Raw genomic sequence first — 17993 nt, 5'->3', positions numbered from 1 at the left:
TTTGCCAATATTTTTTATTAATTCCAAAACTGATCTCCGTGAAGTTTCAGGTCATTCCAAGAACTTTTATTTTTGCACAAAAATAACACCATGACAATTCTGCTGAAAACAGCGTCAGTCCGGGTTAGTTCCATTCAAATCATGCAAGTTAGAATCCAAAACAAGGGCAAAGGAGTTTGGAAAAGTAGATACGATGGAGACGTATCATAGCACATCAGAGAAATCCGTTCTCGTGATGCCTACACCAACTAGAGAGGAAGCAAATGATAATGATCATGAAACTTCAGATCAAGTTGCTACTTAAACCTCGTAGGTCAACCAGAACACGATTCGCACCAGAGTGGTACGGTAATCCTTTTCTGGAAGTCATGTTACTAGACCAAGGCGAACCTACGAACTATGAAGAAGCTATGATGAGCCCAGATTCCGACAGATGGCTTGAGGCCATGAAATCTGAGATAGGATCCATGTATGAGAACAAAGTATGGACTTTGGTGGACTTGCCCGATGATCGGCAAGCTATAGACAATAAATGGATCTTCAAGAAGAAGACAGATGCTAATGGTAATGTCACCATCTACAAAGCTCGACTTGTCGCAAAAGGTTTTCGACAAGTTCAAGGTGTTGACTACGATGAGACTTTCTCACCTGTGGCGATGCTTAAGTCCGTCCGAATCATGTTAGCAATTTCCCGCATTTTATGATTATGAAATCTGGCAAATGGATGTGAAAACTGCATTCCTTAATCGACTTCTTAAAGAAGAGTTGTATATGATGCAACCAGAAGGTTTTGTCAAACCTAAAGGTGCTAACAAAGTGTGCAAACTCCAGCGATGCATCTATGGACTGGTGCAAGCATCTCGGAGTTGGAATATACGCTTTGATGAAGTGATCAAAGCATATGGTTTTATACAGACTTTCGGTGAAGCCTGTATTTACAAGAAAGTGAGTGGGAGCTCTGTAGCATTTCTAATATTATATGTAGATGACATATTGTTGATTGGAAATGATATAGAATTTCTGGATAGCATAAAAGGATATTTGAATAAGAATTTTCAATGAAAGACCTCGGTGAAGCTGCTTATATATTGGGCATCAAGATCTATAGAGATAGATCAAGACGCTTAATAGGACTTTCACAAAGCGCATACCTTGACAAAGTTTTGAAGAAGTTCAAAATGGATCAGTCAAAGAAAGGGTTCTTGCCTGTGTTACAAGGTGTGAAGTTGAGTCAGACTCAAAGCCCGACCACTGCAGAAGATAGAGAGAAAATGAAAGTCATTCCCTATGCCTCAGCCATAGGTTCTATCATGTATGCTATGTTGTCTACCAGACCTGATGTGTGCCTTGCCATAAGTCTGGCAGGGAGGTACCAAAGTAATCCAGGAGTGGATCACTGGACAGCGGTCAAGAACATCCTAAAGTACCTGAAATGGACCAAGGATATGTTTCTCGTTTATGGAGGTGACAAAGAGCTCGTCAAAAATGGTTACGTCGATGCTAGCTTTGACACTGATCCGGATGACTCTAAGTCACAAACCGGATACGTATTTATATTGAATGGTGGAGTTGTCAGTTGGTGCAGTTCCAAGCAAGGCGTCGTGGCGGGATCTACATGTGAAGCGGAGTACATAGCTGCTTCGGAAGCAGCAAATCAAGGAGTCTGGATGAAGGAGTTCATATCTGATTTGGGTGTAATACCTACTGCATCAGGTCCAATGAAAATCTTTTGTGACAACACTGGAGCAATTGCCTTGGCGAAGGAATCCAGGTTTCACAAGAGAACCAAACACATCAAGAGACGCTTCAACTCCATTCGTGAACAAGTGAAGGATGGAGACATAGAAATTTACAAGATACATACGGATCTGAATGTAGCAGACCCGTTGACTAAGCCTCTTCCACGAGCAAAACATGATCAGCACCAAGACTCCATGTGTGTTAGATTCATTACAATGTAATCTAGATTATTGACTCTAGTGCAAGTGGGAGACTGGAGGAAATATGCCCTAGAGGCAATAATAAAGTTGTTATTTTATATTTCCTTATTCATGATAAAGGTTTATTATTCATGCTAGAATTATATTGATCGGAAACCTTAATACATGTGTGAATACATAAACAAACATCGTGTCCCTAGTGAGCCTCTACTAGACTAGCTCGTTGATCAAAGATGGTTAAGGTTTCCTAACCATTGACATGAGTTTTCATTTGATAACAGGATCACATCATTAGGAGAATGATGTGATGGACAAGACCCATCCGTTAGCTTAGCATAATGATCGTTTGTTGCTATTGCTTTCTTCATGTCAAATACATATTCCTTTGACTATGAGATTATGCAACTCCCGGATACCGGAGGAATGCCTTGTGTGCTATCAAATGTCACAACATAACTGGGTGATTATAAAGATGCTCTACAAGTATCTCCGAAAGTGTTTGTTGGGTTGGCATAGATCGAGATTAGGATTTGTCACTCTGAGTATCGGACAGGTATCTCTGGGCCCTCTCGGTAATACACATCATAATCTTGCAAGCAAACGACTAAGGACGTCATCGAGCTGAACGTGTGCTGAACGTGGAGGTGTCGTACGTTCCATACTTGATCGGGACGGGTCGTGAAGGTGTACGACTACATCAACCGCGTTGATAAATGCTTCCGCTTAGCGATCTTCAAGGGTATGAAGATGCTATCCCGTCTCGTAGCTATGCTTCTCCATGGATAGATCTTGCGTGTGCGTAGAATTGTTTTTGTTTTCCATGCAACATTTCCCAACAGTGACTGCGATTGTGACTGGAGATCCAATGCCATCCCATGGTGGCCGACGACTAGGCGGAGCTAGTGTTTCGAGAAGGCAAGCATGTCGGGTTTCGAGGAGGCACATGTCACTGGTTGTGGAAGTGTGGACTCCCACCGGTCCACGGCTTCCACATTAAAAATGACAGCGACCGCTCGACCAGAGCGGCTGCTAGGCAGGGCCGCCTGCGCGTGTGCTATAAATGTGGACGGTGGGAGTTAGGTGGGCGGCTGCCACATGGGCCCGAGTGGACACGGAGCAGACGTGTGGGCGTTCGTGTCGACGCAAACCGGGCGCAAGTTTGCGCCAGAAATGGGGCGGGGAAGACGCCAAACAGACAAAAATGCGGATGCGGTCGCGCGTTGGGCCGTGGCGTCTGTCCGTTTGGGTCCAAACGGATAGACGCGGACCGGATGGGGTCGTGCGTTGAAGTTGGCCTAAATTTAGACTTAATTAGTTAATTTGGTAGATTCCTTAGCACAGATGGATTTGAATTTTTGGGATAGGTTTAGTGCAGGATTTGGAAAAGCGGGGAAAATTGAAGGAAGAAGAAACAATCCTGACACATTGTTAAGGTGGGCCTAAGAAGGAAAAGTACATGGTACTGGTCGTGTTGCCTCCATTGAGCAAAGACCATTGCTTCATTTTCTTTATCTAAATGGAGTAGATGGACCATCTGTATGCCGTTGATATAGTTTATGCTCTAAGAGTGTTTATAGATAACTAAAGTATTGATCTAGACACCTTATATTTCTTTACATAGGGAATACAAAAGGTAGAGGAGGAAACAGAAATCAAACATAAAAGAAAATGACAAACAAATGAATGAGAAGATAGACAGTGAAGGGAAATCGTGGAACAGAGTATGCAACAGAAGGAAGTTGTAGAGTACGCACCGATAAACAACCTGAAATCTTAAAAGTGCACGCGCGCTCATTGGAGAGAATGAGCGGCCGCTCTACCACTCACATGCATGTGTACTTTTTTTGTCTGCTAGTACATGTGATTTTTTGTTTGCTAATGCATGTGGTTAGACTGGTCACATGGGAAGGAAAAAAATAGATCTTTGTGCAATTATTTTGGGTTTTCAAAATTTTAAAAAGTCATATCTTTCAAACCGCGTGTTGAAATTTAGATCCGTTTTCACCGTCAGATTTCTCGCGACGAGATCTTTCGAACTAGATCCTGCATGAATATGTTTTGACGAATTTTTTATGCCATCTTTAGTGTTATATTGTGCAACTTTAGTACTGTATGGTGCAACTTTTTTTTGAAAACCAATTTTTGGAGTTGTATAAGCCAAATTCCTCTGTGTTTGCAACCTAGCAACCATGACAACCTAATGTGCAACTAGTCTACTGCCCTGACCAACTACCTAGTAGTTGATGTGCAACCCTCGTCCCTACTCGTGGATGTGTAGTGTTTCAATATTTGCACACCCTGCCCCACCTCCACTACCTACTATATGTGCAATTTAGTCTGTTGTTAAAGCCAACTGTCTATTTAGGCAATGTGCAACTCCTTACCTCTTCTTACTTGTGAATATGTAGTTTTAGTTGGCAAGGGCAACAAACAGAGTTGCACATAGTCTGCTACGTAGCTGGCCGGGACAACATACGAGGTTGCACATCTCACAGGCAGGGGTAGTTTGGATGATGAAAATTCCACATTCATGAGGGTAGTGAAAAGTTGCATATAGGCAGGGCGCGAAAGTTGTACATCTCACTAGCAAGGGGTGCTTTGGACCGGGTGCTAACAGGGAAACCACACATTTAGGAAAAGTTGCACATCATTGTTAGACAGTTGGCCGTGATAGTATCCGAAGTTGCAATCAACTACTAGGCAGTTGGCCGTGATAGTATCCGAAGTTGCAATCAACTACTAGGCAGTTGGCCTGGACAACAGACGAAGTTGCACATCTCACTTGAAGTAAATAGTTTGGGGGTGGAGGTGACATCAGTAAAAATTGCACGTTCACGGGTGGGCGGGAAGTTGCACAACCATTGTCAGGTAGTTGCACATCGACTCCTAAGCAGTTGCACAAAACAAGGGACTAAATTGCACAAAAAATTCATCGAAACATGCCCATGCGGGATCTAGTTTTGAAGGGCAGCCCACGAGGGTTCCAAAAGTGAAAACGGATCTTAATTTTGACGTGCTGTTTGAAAGTTATAGTTTTTTAAAATTTATAAATCATGAATTAAACTAGTAGAGTGCCCGTGCGTTGCCACGGGCTTCTGAAATAGTCACATATAGAGAGACAATATAACACGATCCCAATTGTATAATAATTGAAGTCCAGTTAAATTGTAATGTAAAGTGATAACAAAATAGCACATTAACAATGTATACATATAAAGTGATGATCCAACTAAAAATCTATTACAATTTATTGAGATCTACTTGATGCATTTAAGAAATTGTCTCACAATATCAGGCAAGTTGTCTTTAGCTTCATTCGCACGATGTTTGAGCAAGTATAATAAAAGCTGCTTTCTCAACGCATACCCATCTTGCAAAAGCAATATATGTAGTTAGCACGAATATTTCATGTGGAAGGTTTAAAAACATTGTGACGCACAATACTCACCACACAAATAATATCCAACGGAGGAATCAAATAAATGAACCATTTGAACAAATAATAGTGTTCATTATACCCACCTGCTTGCACAACTAATAGATACACTACGACATTTTACTGCCAATATTTTCTATTATATGATATTTTTGTGTTCATGAGTACCAAACACAATATTTTTTTAATTTATGACAAGTGCTTACCCATCCGTTTGTATTGCCTCATGAAACTGTTCTACGACATTCCACTTTGTAACATTGAGATCGAGCCACTTATGATCTTTGTTAAACTCCGTTCTCCGTTCTCCAAGTTTCAGATGCATTTCATGTCCTCGTAAATTTTTTATATATGAAAACTGGTAGGGGTTACGGCAACAAAACATATGTTAAGAGGACCAAAAAAATAGTAGTTATCATAGTAGTAAGGTCACTCCAACCCGAGAACCAAGTGAATCCAATTCTTGAATCTCACGTTTTTTGGCATTGACGACTGCCAGATACCAATGAGTCTGAGGAATGTTAATCGGAATGAATAGCTGGTGTTAATATCATATAAGTCATAGTCACAATTAGATTCAAATAATATTAAATCATTATACACATGGATTAAGTAAAAAGACATTGCCATATGCATGGATAATGAGGCGATACTAACCATATCTTGTTGTAGATAAGTATTAACATGTTGTACGATGTGACGATATTTTGATGGGACTATGTCTTTTTCTCCGTCTTCTTTCATCTGGCCAAAAACGAACGTGCTAATAATATGTAACTTTTCACCCGCCCTGTCTCGTAGATGGTCGTGGGCCAGCATGCAATATATGTAAGCATTTATCACTTGTAACTCCACATTTAGATTATATCTATGTCTTACGATATTATATATTGTTTATATTATTAATTACAAAGTTTATGCAATTGGTCTTACACCATTGTGTAAGAATATATCATCCTTCATAAGGCATTCCAAATCGTCGTTTGATAATAAGGCATCTTCAATGTCCATGAACATGGTTTTCCTGGGGGCAGACATGATTGATTCGATGACTGTAATATCTCTAGGAGTATAAATATAGTCTGTCAGCATGATACAAAAACGAGCCAAATTAGTATAAAAAATCAGACAAATTGGTTGAATGCAGAAAACATTATGTCAAAAAGAAAGATCGATGATAACATTGAAAAGAATACCTTGTGCAATAACATTTACATTGGCATCCTTTTTTGGTTTTTTATGAGATATCACCGCCACCACATCATTTTGTTCTGAAAAACTCGGTGAATTTTCGGCCCCTTTCAGCGTCGCCGCTTCAGAACCCTTGTCGATGCATTCTTTTTGTGCATCTCCATAATCCATATCCATGTCTCCTATATTCTGAAAAATAATAATATGTAAAAAATAAACATTTTATATTATCATGTATAAGACATAGGCAAAGAAGGATTAGATATATACCTCTTCTTGTGTTGTTTCAGTCCGGTCTGCCATCGTTACATCAGTGTGTATGTCGAATCCCATCACTTTTTATCTGTGATGAAATATAAATGATATTTTATACTACATCATATAAACATTTATAATATATAACAAAAATAAGAGTGAAACAAACACAGTTGTTTTATTTTGTAAAAAAGAAAAATTGTTTTTCATATTATTAGTCAAAGATGTTGCATTTATTTCAGAGCAAACAACCAACTATAATGTTCATATATAAATAATATGTCATCTGAAATTTCTTAAATCATTTTAATCTATTTATATATTAGATTTTTTTAATGTAGGCTAAAGAAAATTGTCCGACAAAAGATAAAAACATGCAAGCAATCCAACATAAACCAAGTATATTTGGTTTCTTTTCTCTCTTGATTTTTTGTGATACTCCGAATATATATCTAATAAGTATAAAAAAAATATTTATTCGTATGATCCATGTTTAATTCGAAGAGCAAACGTTGTCGATCCAAGGTCCAAATCGGCTATCCAGCACGACCCAACCCAGCACCAGCCTCCCTCACCCTCACTCTCTCAAATCCCTAGACTCGGCGGAGTCACAACATAAACCAAGTAAAAAAACATGTAAGAAATCCAGCGTAAACCAAGTATACTTTGTTTCTTCTCTCAAAATTGTCTTTTTTGTGTGATATTCTGAATATATCGAATAATTATAAAGAAGATTTATTTGGATGATCCATGTTAATTTAATATATATCCTTTTTTACTTTAATATATATGTTTTTTTGGTACAACATTTTTTTGAGACATTGTTTTTTCTTATAGCAAAGGTCCAAGGCCCCAAGAAGCCCATGGCCACTCGCATTCTGTTGTTCCCCTCGTGGACCAACAAGCTAGTGGCAACTCCTTCCCTTCACTGGCTCACTCTCTCCACTCCCTTTCCACCGCCGCCCCCAATCCCTAGATCTCTCTCCACTCTCCTTCCCCTCATCCACTCCACTCCTCCCGCTCTCGCCCCCACAGCCACACAACCGGCGGCCTCGTCACCCACCGCCGCCCCTTCTCATCCCCTCCATTCCACTCATGCGACAGCGGTCACCGCGTAGATCGAGCGACCAGGTGCACACACAATCGGCGAGCGGTCTTCTTCCACCTCGACGGACGACCTCGTGCCTAGGAGAGTAGTGGAATGTGTAGAATGCCCGTGCGTGGCCACGGGCATATATAAACGTAATGCATGTCAAATTTCACATATATTGAAAAATTTAATTCTACTTTGTTTGCAATCTATTTAGATAAGAGAAATGTAATTCAATGACTATACTATCACTTCTTATGCACAAAAAAAAGAAGTGGTAAGAAAAAATAGGATAACTTTATTGTGCATTGCATTACAAATGACATCTTCTATATCTAAATAGGAGCCCCCCACTACCTGATGTTCCTGGCTTCTCGCGCAGCCATGTCACCTGAATTATTATTAGCCATTCGATCAAGGCTAGATTAAACGGCACGACCACGACCTTCGCGTATACAAACCCATCTCTGCTACCAACTTCTCGCACCATCGCTGCTTCTCCGTATGGGTCGCGACGCGGTTCTGTTGCCGAGCACCCACATCGTCGTGGAAGGCATGTCGTTGTTGCACCCCATTGCTCTGCTCTGAATCTGCACCCACACGCCAGCCGGTTTTCGTCGCCTTCCGATGTCTCTTTGATTGTGGGGACACAGGAGAGATCGCCATTCCGTAGCTGGAGCTGGATACCCAGAATCCCGGATCGTCGAGGAAGTGCACAACTGCTGAGGCGCCGGAACGTTTTTGCTATGCGCCTGCCGTTGCCGTCGGTGAGGAGGAGAGGTGGGGAATTTGACTCAATCAGTAAACATGACTTCCAAATTTACTCCACGTTTGGGGCTAGCGCATCATCTCTGTGTGGTAGGTCGTTTCGGTTTTGCCTTTCTGGTCACTTCCCAGTCCCTACTCTATAATCTGCAACATCTGCACCACACACCTTCAACACTCTCTGGTCCAGGCTTATAAGCTCCATGTGCTCCCACATGGACTTCATGGAGATGCTCTTTCACTTGGACATAAGGTAGCAGATATCATTTTAGATTGTTAATGCAATTTTGATTTACTATTTCCCATCCGTCTCACAAAAATGCTTCATTACTAATATATGTCTCTGAATTTCCCATCCCTTTTCAGCATTGGAGATGCTCTTTCACTTGGACATAAGGCAACATATATCATTTTAAATTATACATTGTGATTTTGATTTGTACCCTGTCCATGCCTTGGCAAAATGCACCCTGTTATATTTATAGCAGAATGTGGCAAACATTTCAATATATACGTTGTTTTGTTGCTTATCTGATAAGAATCGGCTCTAGAAGCCCAGGTCAGTGCTTTGATGTTTAAAGAATTATTACCTGTTCATAATGTGATCTAATGTTATATCTTATAATTTTTTGATCTGCTATTGGTTTCAGAACTAAATGTAAGATTGGTTCCGTCCATGCAGCAGAGGAAAATTTTGCAACCAGTTCCATGCAATAAACATTGATGGCCACCCACTCATTATTTGTTTGTTAGACCCCATAACTGAATTGAGACTTCTTCCCACTGATTGGTTGGAGATTCCTTATGTAATTGTAATGCTCAATGTAGCCGCTTGATGCTTTTGGGTACGTCGTGCTTTGCAACTGTTTGATGCTTAAACACGCTTCAGTTAGATTTACTTGGTTTTCTTATAAATGTGGTTAATGCAGTTCCAAACTAATATTTGTGGTTAGCTATATCGATTCCAAGTTTCTGTATGAACTTTTTCTTTTCATAGATAACATAAAACTTTCACAGACATGAGGATGGCTTTTCACATGGAGTGCTAGGGATCAATACTAATTGTATCTCAGTGTTCTTATGCATGCGATTCATTTTTTCGCCTCCAGCAAACATGCAGTTCCAAATTAATTATTATGGTTAATTGTATAGATTCAAAGTTTCTAACCAAAGTTTTCTTTTCTTATAGATAACAGAAAACTTTCACATTGACGAGAAGGATTTTTCATATGTTGTGTTGGGGACCAAGAGAAATTGTAACCCCGAGCTAGATTTCATAAGTTTTGTTTATCTGGATTCTCAATGTTATTTCCTTTGTACATGAGAGTTATGAACGGGATTCTTTTTGCACCCGCGGCAATCCACGGGGTACCTAGAAAATGTTTTCTTTATATTTCCATGTTGTTTAATATTTTATAATTGTTTTGTCTCTAATTCTACTAATATGTATTTACGCATTCTGTCCCGCAGCAACACGCGGGGCATCATCTAGTATAGATAACACCTGGATGCCTTTTTATGCAGGTGCTATCTATTGCATGACCGGTCATCTCAGGGAGCATGTCTATTTATATCCATTAATGATAGAAAAAACATGGATGATCTTGTTCCCTTAGAAAATATATTCCAAGATGTTGTATTACACAATTGCGTGGCAAACTATTACATATGAAATTAGGGGCTTGGAACCATATAGGTTACAGTTTAGGAACTACTTCAGCAAAACACCTACCTCCAACCATATAGGAATCATGGCAACACAAAATATTTCAACTACTCCCCATCTACTATACATAGCTCAAAAGATTTTGGGCAGACCCCATCTACTTTTCTCGGCGCAAAAGGATTGAGGCCCCTCCAGCTGTGGTCAACTCCTAGGATATTTATTCTCTGAATGCCATGAAAAAAGTCATCTAGTGATATCATTGGTGATCGTAAATGGCATAGTAAATTATTGATCGTAGTTACTGTATATTTTCATATACAATGTCTACTCCCTCCATTCACAAATATAAGATGTTTTGAATATTTTAATATGGACTATATAAATACTGAAATGAGTGAACAACACACTAAATTGCGTCTATATACACCCGAATCTGAAAAAGTTAAAACACCTTATAATAGTGAACGGAGGAAGTACATGGTAAGGTATTTATAATTAGTATCTTCTATTTACCATTCCTTCATCTCAAGTGCAACTGCATTAGCTTGATCAAACAACACCCTACCCAGGGCAGTCACAGAGTGTGTCTAATTAGAAACACAACAATCAAGTATTAGGCAATTTCATCAAAAGTGATCATATAAAACCAACAATAATTAATAAGATGATGTTTACCAATATGTTTTGCTCTCGGCATGGTAACCACTTTAACGATCATTGCACACAACTATGGCCTTTCTCTGTTCATGACAACATAGTGGGTATTACAAATATCACATTTGCATTCCCTAGCATGCTTGTGAATGATGTCTACTACGCAACTTTATTCTTATAGATACGTGTTGGGCCTCCAAGCGCAGAGTTTTGTAGGACAGTAGAAATTTTCCCTCAAATGGATGACCTAAGGTTTATCAACCCGTGAGAGGTCTAGGATGAAGATGGTCTCTCTCAAACGACCCTGCAACCAAATGCAAGAAATCTCTTGTGTCCTCAACACACCCAATACAATGGCAAATTGTATAGGTGCACTAGTTCGGCGAAGAGATGGTGATAAAAGTGTAAATATGGATGATAGAAATATACTTTTATAATCTGAATAAATAAAAACAGCAAGGTAACAGGTAGTAAACGGGCACAAAAACGGTATTGCAATGCTTGAAAACAAGGCCTAGGGTCCATACTTTCGCTAGTGCAACCTCTCAACAATGCTAACATAGTTGGATCATATGATTATCCCTCAAAGTGCAATAAATAATCACTCCCGAGTTCCTATTAGCGGAGAACAAAAGATAGAAATTGTTTATATGGTACGAAACCACCTCAAAGCTATTCTTTCCGTTCGATCTATCCTAGAGTTCGTACTAAAATAACGCAAGCTATTCTTTCCGGTCGATCTAATCAAGAGTTCGTACTAAAATAACACCAAAACAAATTCATATTCATAATACTCAATCCACACAAAGAACTACAAAAAGAAACCCCAAAGTTTCTATCAAGAAAAGATAATAAAAACATGCATCAACCCCTATGCATAGATTACACAAATGTCACCTCGGGAATCCGCAAGTTGAGTGCCATAACATATATCAAGTGAATCAATACGATACCCCATTGTCACCTCAAGTAATCATACCTCAAGTAATCATACTGCAAGACATACATCATGTGTTCTCATATCTGAATATTCAATCCGACAAGACAAAACTTCAAAGGGTAAAGATTCAATTAATCACAACAAAAGTAGAGGGGAGAAACATCATATAATCCATCTATATTAACAAAGCCCATGATATAGATCACGAGAGAGAGATTAAACACATAGCTACTGGTACAAACCCTCAACACCGAGGGTGGACTACTCCCTCCTTATCGTGGTGGCCGCCGGAATAATGAAGATGACCACCAGTGATGATTTCCCCCTCCGGCAAGGTGCCGGAACTGGCTCCCGATTAGTTGTGCCCCCCTCGAGGCACCCCCCAGGTGCTTATTTGGCCCACTATTGGTCTTCTGGTCCATAAAAAATCTCCATGAAGTTTCGTTGCATTTGGACTCCGTTTGGTATTGATTTTCTGCGATGTGAAAAACAAGCAAAAAACAACAACTGGCACTGGGTCAATAGGTTAAGTCCCAAAAATTGATATAAAGTTGCTATAAAATGATTGTAAACATCCAAGAATGATAAAATAACAGCATGAATACTTCATAAATTATAAATACGTTGAAGACGTATCAGTGAACTACAAGGACCTCATATTATGTTGGAACTACTAACAGTCTCTAGTCATTGAATCCAATATCCCAGCACAACATAGTGAGTATCCTAGTTGATTTTCTTGTAAGCAAGCCAATGAGCTATTGCCAAACTTTTCCATTAGACCAACTTTGATCGGAAGACAAAATATAAAAGCTCTCAAAGTTGCAAGAGAGGAACATTGACTTTCAACATGAATAACTACTTCAATGAAATTGAATTTTGTTTACATAATCCTTGACCACAACAACAATGCATAATAATGTTTTCCCTTCAGACCAAGTTCGCCCCAAATAAGAGATACATATGGAAACTTCTGGACCAAATGCAAAGAGATTTGTTGGTTGAAACATAATCCACGAGTAAAAAGCATGTGTTTATACTACATTTATATGAAGCAACTGACGGAGGCAACTAATTAAATTATAGTAGGTCCCTCACCAATAATTTGTCATTACATTAATTAACTACCTCATTCATAAAAAAATACCACCATAGAATGTTAATGCAATGTGAATGGCATTAACTATCATTAGTGTGTTAGAAACATAACCATTAAACCTGGAACTGAAATGCAAAAATGAGAATTTGTTCTTCAAACTATGTTACATATTTTTATATTTGACATTCGGGGAAACTAATGCTAAGTTATAGTGGCACATGCAAAAATATTGAACAGTATTGCTCCTAACAAATGCATCAATCAGCTCACACACGCATATGTTGTCAATGTGCTAACTAAAAACTAAATGAATGCGAAGGGACTAACCCATGACTATTAAACTGAAGGTGTAATCAGCAAATCTATCATGCATGTGTCCAACTTTCCACTTACAAGCACTCCACAGATTCGCCGAAATAAACCGTGAAGCATCCGACCAACTTGAATAATCAGACCAAAAAACCCAAAAGACTGCGAAGAAGGGAGTCAACTAACCTATTTATAAGCACCAAATTTTGCCGATTGGTGGAGAAATCTCAAAATGTTATCACGAAAAAGTTGCCACACCGAACCTGAAGGACCTGCAATGCAACAGCAAACAACGTATTTAAAATCAGGAGTCCCTTGCGGCTAACCTGGATAATGGGGGCAAGATAGGTATGATCAGCTCTTAGTTGCAAAACCTGAAACACACGAAAAGAACTGAAACTGAACTTTAGATTTCGCTTCCATTAATTGTGTTAAACATATATCTAGATATTAATCTAATCTAGCACACCCAAAAAATTGTTGTGTATGATTTAGCACCCCAAAAAATCCATATTGTTAGACACTAATCTGATCTAGCACATATGGATAGTTATGACTAACAATCTTTTTCTCATGATTATCATCACATATGTTTCCTAGCATAGCATCACAACATATTAGGATCCACGCGGGCAACAAGATGAGAGCTATCCATTCGACAAGGAAGGGCATTACAAGCAAACATAAGAAACTCGGGTCTGCACATAATAGTAAAAAAATCATGTACGAACAGAAGGGCCAAGAATTATAGCTGCATAGAGCGTACCTGCTCCTCATAGTCGAGGCTCTCGACGGCGCCAACGGAGGTGGAGACTGGTGGGGCGTTCTGTTAGCGGCGCAGAGCTTTCGGTAGTGGGGAGAAGTGACCACGCCAGCGGCGATATCTAACCAGTTTTTATGATAAAACCAATCATAGGTGGAGGCTTTCCTGTGTACCAAAATAAAAATACAGTAAAGATGAACTCCAGTTTTTTCTGATCAAACCAGTCATAAGCCTCTTGAAAAACAACCTTCTCGTTGTTTGATGTCCACAGGAAATCAGTGGCAGTGCAAGACAAGCGTATTGCTATATATCAAGCAAGCGACATGGAGGGGGAGGGGGCGCACCAGTACTACATAAGCTTGCACGCGGCACACTTCTTGCTGCTGGGAACGCTGCAGTGGGCGCATCAGCTCGGATGAGCCACCCACCGCGCATGCGTCGTGGGCTGCTACTCATTCACCTCAGGCGACATCGCGTAGGCGGCGTCGTGGTGGTGATGGTCATTGGCGGAGGTGAATCCCACGACGTCGATGAATGGTTTGTTTGAAAGTTTAATATGGAAAACCCATTGACCTTCAAACTTTCACTACATTTGAATTAACCTTCAGACTGTTCCATCATATGCTCATGTTTGAAGAAGCAAGCAACAAAGATGCAATCAAATGTTTCAGGTTCAAGACAATAACCAATAATGAAAATGAGATTCCTACCACAAAAATCTTTACCATTAAAGATTGGAGAAAACCTCTGCAAGAATGGAAGCCTTCCGAGCTAGCTCTTCACGTGTTGCAGGACGGAGCGGAGTAAGTCTCCGAAGAGGCGGATACTACCTCCTTCGCCAGATCTTCGCCTTCACTCTGGCTTTGATCTGGTAGTGGGGAGGTCGGCGCCCATAAGAAGGATAAGGAATAACAGTAAGTCGTAGGAAATGTTACATCAAGCACTTACATTTGTGATGGACAGAGAACAAGCGAAAAGTATACATATGAACTCACCTGGAGATAAACATATGAATATGAAAATAATGCAAGAGAGCAGAGACAGAAAAATTGGTCACAATTTGTCATATTTTTAACTCGGTCAAGTCTTGCCATGGAGAAGAGAATTGGTTTCGTTCGGTCATCCAGATGTCCACTGCAAAGAACAGTAATTATCATCAGAAAGAGGCACGTGTCAATACTATTTGCAGGATCATGCTAGTAATATCCCCAAAATTATGCAGGAAAGACATCATCCAATCATTTCATGGTAATGAAAAGTGAAATCTACAAGACGTGCAACTATATAATCACTCAAAATGCTTTGTAAACGATGTCCAACAATATAGCAAAGAGTTCGCACATGTGTTCATCGCTTTGCTCTGGGTCAACCATGAAGAGCAGTGAGTCGTTTGGTCTTTTCAATGAATGCAAAATATATAGAATTTTGGATCAAAAATTTCAATCCCATGGAAAACTCGGTACATGCTAGGAAGAGTAAAAGCAGTATGGCTCTCGTACTGTGCATCTGCTTTTTTTCCACATACCAAGGAAATGTAAGAATTAAGTGTGAGCGTCTTGTCAATAATACTGATGTATGATCGGAACCAATGCAAGACTTCACAATGCAACAACATGCTACCCTGGTATTAAATAATTAATGAAACAGGCATATAGTTTTCATGCATACCTAAGTAGCATGCTACTACATGTGAGCAAATTAGTTAACCAAGATGAAACCACAGAGAAAAAATGGTCTGGCCAACAAGGCAAAATAGAAGAAACCTTCCAGTGATTTCGTGCTACGTGTTGGTGATTATGAAATCATCATTGATCATAGTGATTATATCAGAAGTAAACTGACAAGAGAAATGATACTTCTCATCAAACTTCTTCTAGTATATATATCTGAATCTAGAAACTATATGCTTGTTTCATTAATTATCAGTAAAGAAAAAAGTTTAAAACCTCACCCATAATTTAATGAGTCATACCTGAGTAATTCCCATCTTAAGATAGGAATGGTGCCACAAGATTTCCATCACCGTACCTGTAATTCTGCAGCTATTTCACCAGCTGCATCATGTATAAAAGAAACATTATATTGCCGTCATTTTGCACAGAAATAAAATATCAAATTCTACCATAATAGCAAGTGTCTTCATGACTTTGTTTCCCATTATAACGAGGAAATTTTTCCTTAAATGTTGTGGTCCTTTCTAGATAGATCTTAGCAAACTGCATACAACAATGCATCAGATACAGAGATGAACCAAACCACTAGAAGTGAGGACAGATTCTTACTTGGTCCTCCCCTGTCATGTCAGATCCGCGGCGACGAGATCCGTCTTCCATGTGAGGTTGGCGGCGGCGAGATGAGAGGGCGTCTTCCCTGTGAGGTCGGCGGCGGCGAGATCGCTCGCCCCTCCCCCGTGAGGTCGGCGGCGGCGATCTCGTGCGCCCTGGGAGGTCCGCGGCGGCAGTCGGCGGCGGCGTTCACGTGATCCACGATGGCCGCGTCTGCCCGGATCGGCGGCGGCGGCTGCGTATCCTCGGGAGAGGAGGAGGAGCGGATCGGGACCTCGTTCGGGAGAGGAGCGCCGTGTCCTCGAGGGATTTGTGGTCGATGGAAAATCAGTAGGATTCAAAGGCATACGTGTGTGCAGTTATGAACATGCGTGTAGGGCTAATTACCTGGTTGAGGATGGATGAGTTGTGCCAGGGGCAGATGCCGCTGCGTGCTGCTCGCCTAACGCCACCACGGTCGGGAAGGTTGGAGATGGCCTTGAGGCACGAGGACACGGAGCAGAGGAGAGAGGGAAAGGGTTGAAGAGATCTGGGCGGAGCAGAGGAGCTCGACGCGCACGACGATGTTGGGGATGGCCTCGAGGCATGAGGACGCGGTGGTGAAGGGCATGACAACGGCAAGCCTAGTGGGAGGGCGTCGATGTGGGGAGAGGGAGTTCGTACGTGGGCGGCGGTTACGAAGAGTCGGCGGCAGGGAGATCTGAGAGGGGATCAGGAGGAGCTTTTTTGTGCCGGGGTGGGTTTTTTTTTTTTGCCTGCGTGGGATGGGGTGGGGTGGGGAAGGGGACCAAAAAACCCAGCGAAAAAACGGCTGAAAGTGGCGGGACAAAAATAAACCGTACTATTCAACCAACTCAGACATTAGGAGTAGAGATAATAGAAAGTCATCCACGCACATGGAGTAAAAGAGGACGCAGTCGGATGCATGTGGACCATTTAATACGCATGTTAGTGGGCTATTTCCTTTTTAAGTAGTTGGGATCAGAAAATCTTTCCTAATAAAAACAATGAGACAAATGCTTACAAAAATCACCGGCTGTCACAGAGCGCTAGCGAGCCAATGGCTGCTCGCTAGACGCGATAAGTAAACATATAACAAAGGTCCGTAAAGAATTTTTATCCATTTATAACTATTTGTTACATACTTCCTTCGTTTCTAAATATTTGCCTTTTAGAGATTTCAAATGAACTATCACATATAGATGTATATAGACATATTTTAAAGTGTAGATTCACTCCTTTTGCTTTGTATGTAGTCACTTGTTGAAATCTCTAAAAAGACAAATATTTAGAAATGGAGGGAGTAGATTATTATTATTATTATTATTATTATTATTATTATTATTTGGATCGACATAGATCAACTGGAGGAGTTTGCGCACCTCCCGGCACCTGCTTGCCCGTGCGAAAGACCAGCACGTCACAATCTCACGCTTTCTTTTATGGTTGTGGTGGCATGAAAGGAATAAGGCAAATAAAGGAGATGCAACCTTGACTGTAGATGAAATATCCTCATCCATTACTTATCACTTGAGTGCTAATTTGAAGGACAAGCCACAGGCAAAGAAGCTAGTTGAGGAGACATAAAAAAATGAAAGCC

General features: G+C 40.4%; 1 long non-coding RNA gene across 5 annotated transcripts; it reads right to left on the bottom strand.

Moving 5' to 3' along the window:
- Positions 1-11954: 11954 nt before the first annotated feature.
- On the bottom strand, positions 11955-17106 carry LOC109771969 (uncharacterized). 5 transcript variants are annotated; one of them, XR_012181753.1, is made up of 10 exons: positions 16781-17106; positions 16391-16693; positions 16081-16162; positions 15104-15242; positions 14834-14976; positions 14453-14717; positions 14112-14273; positions 13720-13738; positions 13532-13617; positions 11955-12412 (listed from the first exon to the last, which is right to left on the bottom strand). It is a non-coding gene; the product is annotated as an uncharacterized lncRNA (long non-coding RNA). The 5 variants fall into 5 exon arrangements; XR_012181751.1 differs by lacking the exon at positions 13720-13738 and having other exon boundaries at positions 14453-14694; positions 14819-14976; XR_012181749.1 differs by lacking the exon at positions 13720-13738.
- Between the last annotated feature and the right edge of the window lie 887 nt (positions 17107-17993).

This window comes from Aegilops tauschii, chromosome 4 (assembly GCF_002575655.3).
Source record: "Aegilops tauschii subsp. strangulata cultivar AL8/78 chromosome 4, Aet v6.0, whole genome shotgun sequence".
NCBI classification, from domain to species: domain Eukaryota; kingdom Viridiplantae; phylum Streptophyta; class Magnoliopsida; order Poales; family Poaceae; genus Aegilops; species Aegilops tauschii.
Note: the sequence above shows the minus strand (reverse complement) of the source record. Positions and strands in the feature narration are given on the sequence as shown.